Genomic DNA, 5,000 nt, shown 5'->3' with positions numbered 1-5,000 from the left:
TTGATGCGGTTATGAAACAGATAGAACATGTTTAGTTTTATTTGATATGCGTTTTATGTACTCCTCATTTGGATAAATTCAACTTCACAATGTTTAATTTATTGTAATTTATGCTGTTAGTGGGTTAATGCTGTTTTTTCTGCTAAATGCTGGATCGAAATATCTAATACTAAATCGCCCTAAATTGCTAAGCCTAGCATTAAATTGGCAACACTGGGATCTCTGTTTTCAGTGTAATTTGTATCAGGGTTGCTTGAAGAAGATTAGGCAAAATAAAAATTGAAATAATGTCCCAATTTTTCTGCAGACCATCAAAATTCACGGACCACCGGTTGGCGACGCTGAGCTATAAAATAGCTTCTATATAGCGACTAAGTGAAAGCGATAGACCTTTCGTAATTTAGTTCCTCTTGGTTTTACCCTTGACTCAAGCCTGATTCATTTCCGCCAGCCTCAAACACCCAGCAAATTTTGTTGATGAGTTGAAATATTTGCAGAAAGTCTCTGCGATTCAAACATTTGACCTTTTGACCATGAATGCGGGACAAGAGGTTGGACGAAATTCGATGAAACTCCACACGTTAGAAGCCCTAAATCTAATTCGTGCATTAAGAATTTAGTTATGTAGTGGATTTTTCTTAAAAAAAGATTATAATATGATAAATAAATCAATAAATAAACAAAGCAGCCTAAAATGATCTTCTCCAGATCGGTTCATGGAAGAATGGCAAAACTTGTCAAGTGGAAAAATCAGCGCCTCAGCAAGTCTGGTGAGCCCTTATACATGTACTACCAAGAGCAGGCTAATCTTGCTTTTGAAGATGATAGTTGTTAAGTGTTCTGTGTTACGTGGAATGTCAGCCATGTTGAAATATGCGCACAACCAACAAGGATAAGAACTTCTTCAAATAACCTCGAGGAAACTAGTACATGTTTTGCACGCAGAACGAGCGTAAAAGAGCTAATGCCTGAGGTCAAAATCATGGCAATCTGTATTCAAATTTGAAAACGGTCATAATTTTAAAACTCGCATACGGCTTGAAGTCTGGGAACAAGATAAAGAATAAAAGAAAAACGGTAGCCGCTAATGATTCTCACCCAGAGGAACCGTTACAACATCTTGCTGACATCTGCTTAATACTAGTTATGTTAGACATTGGGTTAATGGTGCAGTTTGCGGGGCTGGAGGTACCTGGAAAAAAAAAAACAAAAAAAAAAAAAAACTAAAATAAGCAGGAAAAATGAATATAGAATTATGATGGAAACAGAGACTCGAAATCTATGAGGAAAAGTAATTAAATATTTTTTTGCGTATGAATTTTGTCTCTGAAAATTACTACAAGAATACAAAAGTAATTCCCAAGCAAACTATATTGGGGATCGAATTAGTAAAATTGTATGGGAAAGTGAAAGTATGGAATACGATATATATATATAATATATATATATATATATATATATATATATATATATATATATATATATATATATATATATATATATATAGAAATATAGAAAGTAAGTACTATTTTTCAGAGACTACTGTCTCCCTCCTCAGGTAAGTAATGAATCAGAAAAGGTACAGGAAAGGCGGTATTTATACCAAGATGTCCATTCCACAGGTGAGCTGTTTCAGTAGGTCACCCAATTGATAATTTCTCTTAATCTTCTTAAGCGTTGATTTGCAGAAAGTCTCTGCGATTCAAAACCATTTGACCTTTGACCCATGAATGCGGGACAAGAGGTTGGACGAAATTCTATGAAACTCCACACGTAAGAAGCCCTAAATCTAATTCGTGCATTAAGAATTTAGTAATGTAGTGGATTTTTCTTAAAAAAAGAAATTATAATGATAAATAAGTCAATAAATAAACAAAGCAGCCTAAAATGATCATCTCCAGATCGGTTCATGGAAGAATGGCAAAACTTGTCAAGTGGAAAAATCAGCTCCTCAGCAAGTCTGGTGAGCCCTTATACATGTACTACCAAGAGCAGGCTAATCTTGCTTTTGAAGATGATAGTTGTTAAGTGTTCTGTGTTACGTGGAATGTCAGCCATGTTGAAATATGCGCACAACCAACAAGGATAAGAACTTCTTTCAAATAACCTCGAGGAAACTATTACATGTTTTTCACACGCAGAACGAGCGTAAAAGAGCTATGCCTGAGGTCAAATCATGGCAATCTGTATTCAAATTTGAAAACGGTCATAATTTTAAACTCGCATACGGCTTGAAGTCTGGGAAGAAGATAAAGAATAAAAGAAAAACGGTTTTTAGCCGCTAATGATTCTCACCCAGAGGAACCGTTACAACATCTTGCTGACATCTGCTTAATACTAGTTATGTTAGACATTGGGTTAATGGTGCAGTTTGCGGGGCTGGAGGTACCTGGAAAAAAAAAAAACTAAAATAAGCAGGAAAAATGAAATATAGAATTATGATGGACACAGAGACTCGAAATCTATGAGGTAAAAAGAAATAATTAAATATGTTTTTTTGCGTATGAATTTTGTCTCTGAAAATTACTACAAAGAAATACAAAAGTAATTCCCAAGCAAACTATATTGGGGATCGAATTAGTAAAATTGTATGGGAAAGTGAAAGTATGGAATACGATAGATCATATATATATATATATATATATATATATATACCTATATATATATATATACTATATATATTATATATATAGAAATATAGAAAGTAAGTACTATTTTTCAGAGACTACTGTCTCCCTCCTCAGGTAAGTAATGAATCAGAAAAGGTACAGGAAAGGCGGTATTTATACCAAGAGGTCCATCCACAGGTGAGCTGTTTCAGTAGGTCACCCAATTGATAATTTCTCTTAATCTTCTTAAGCGTTGATTAAAGGAAGCCAAATGGTGGAGTTGGCCTTGATCAAACAAAGAAAGGTAATGAACATCGCAAAGGCGCCTGGGATTCGGATAGCATAGATAAAATCTTCCTTTAACCAACAATTAAGAAGATTAAAGAGAAATTACCAACTGGTGTGACCTTGTGAAACAGCTTACCTATGGATGGACCTCTTGGTATAAATACTGCATTTTCTGTACCCTTTCTCATTCATTACCTACCTGAAGAGGGAGACAGCAGTCTCTGAAATATGGTAGTTACTTTTTATATTTTGGAATTTTTATGGGCTCCTTTTATTAGATGGAGTACTGTTGTAATAGAACATTTTTACCAGTCATATATATGTAACACGGCCTACTAGGTTAGGTTAAGATAGGTTAGGTTAGTATTGCTCTTTTTTTAATAGGTTTCCTGAACCAATCCCTTCTTGAGCACGTGGCTACCATATGCCTTGCTTATGCACAAAACTATTCTAGTGTGGCCATCAAAACAACAACGTTTCCGTTCTCTTTCCCTGTGCTTTACCCCACCCAAAAACCCCATTCGAATAAGGTCCCTGATAAGGATGTGAGGTTAATAATAATTGACCAACAACAAACAACACTACCTCATCCATTAGCAACACTAAAAGTATAGAAGGAAAAATAAATTTCCAAGGTAATAAGCTGTGTGGAGCTGTTCCCAGTTTTACCATTGACCACCAGTGGAAGGGTTGATTAGTATTGCAAATGTATCAGAGAGATAAGTTTTGTTTCTTAGTTTTTGTTGATGTCACTCATATCGAGGAGAGATATTTACAGTTATTCAGTGCTTTTATATCCTTTAGTTATATTTCCTTTTTAAATATTGATGCCTCACATTACTGATAGGTCTTTTATAGGATCACTGTTGCATTTAAAGTATCCAATCGTATTTTTGTATGAGAGTTTAGGTATCTGGCTGTAAAAGTAAGCTTTGAATTTTACATTTGGCAAGTAGCAAACCGGTACTTTGATAACTTCGCAACTTAAAAGAATTATGCCTGGCTACTCTAAAGGCAGCAGTTATCCCTTAAAAGACTTATCAAAAAGGGGAATCATTCTATCAAGCACTGGATAACTGTAAATATCTCTCCTCGATTTGAGTCACTTCAACAAAAAATAAGAAAAAAACTTATCTCTGATACATTTGCAATAACTAATCAACCCTACCACTGGTGGTCAATTGTAAAACTGGGAACAGCTCCACACGGTTTATTACCTTTTGTAATTCATTTTTCCTGTACTTTTAGTGTTGCTGATGAATGAGGTGGTGTTGCTTATTGTCGATCAATTATTACTAACCTCACATCTTTACTGGGGACTCTTTAGGAATGGGGGTTTTTGGGTGAGGAAAAAACAGGGAGAGAGAACGGACATGTTGTTTTGATGGTCACCCTGGAATGGTTCTGTGAATAGGCGAGGTATATTGGAGTCATATGTTCAAGAAGGGATTGGCTCAGGAAGCCTATTTCAAGTGGAACTATACTAACCTAACCTACCCTAACATAATCTAGTAGCCCGTGTTATGGAGCCCCTGGTGAAGGTAGCTCGGCTTTTTACCAAAGCTTCCCATTAACACTGTTCATGTGCGATAGCATTCCATGATGGTCAGCATACAATAACATATCGGTTCTGAGGTTAATTACAGTTAATGGACAAAAATAAAGGCAAATTCTTAATAGAAACCAAATTACTATAAGAAAATTCAATTTTCATGGTAATATCCCTTGCAGAGCCATTCCCTATTTCTACCAGCCACTAATATTCGGGAACACAATTTAACACTCACAAAAATAACAAATCAACTTGATTAATACTTCCAAACATCAAAATAAACCATGGCTCAATTGTAAATCCCAAACCTCAGTAGCTGCAGCTGTGGCCATTACACGAAATATACATTTACTGTAGCGGTGCCATTTCACAGTCTTACACAAATGTAATGTTTACTAGATTTCACAAATTGACATTGATATTAGTGACCACAATCAAGTATTTTACGTTACTTAATATTTTTCATAATCTGAAAAGAGAGAGCGAGATGTTTATATGTCTAATACAGCTTGGCTCTGCCCTCCGAATGAAAATTCTTACTTAATATTCAC

General features: G+C 35.2%; 2 long non-coding RNA genes across 2 annotated transcripts in view; both read right to left on the bottom strand.

Moving 5' to 3' along the window:
* The window catches only part of LOC135224981 (uncharacterized), a 2,633-nt gene extending 1,427 nt beyond the window's left edge, over positions 1-1,206 (bottom strand). The window contains exon 1 of the long non-coding RNA XR_010316855.1: positions 1,099-1,206. This is a non-coding gene — a long non-coding RNA (uncharacterized LOC135224981). The remainder of the gene's footprint in view (positions 1-1,098) is intronic.
* A 1,089-nt stretch (positions 1,207-2,295) lies between these two features.
* The window catches only part of LOC135224980 (uncharacterized), a 5,359-nt gene continuing 2,654 nt past the window's right edge, over positions 2,296-5,000 (bottom strand). Inside the window, exon 3 of the long non-coding RNA XR_010316854.1 lies at positions 2,296-2,389. This is a non-coding gene — a long non-coding RNA (uncharacterized LOC135224980). The remainder of the gene's footprint in view (positions 2,390-5,000) is intronic.

Source organism: Macrobrachium nipponense, chromosome 12 (assembly GCF_015104395.2).
Source record: "Macrobrachium nipponense isolate FS-2020 chromosome 12, ASM1510439v2, whole genome shotgun sequence".
Taxonomy (NCBI): Eukaryota; Metazoa; Arthropoda; class Malacostraca; order Decapoda; family Palaemonidae; genus Macrobrachium; species Macrobrachium nipponense.
Note: the sequence above shows the minus strand (reverse complement) of the source record. Positions and strands in the feature narration are given on the sequence as shown.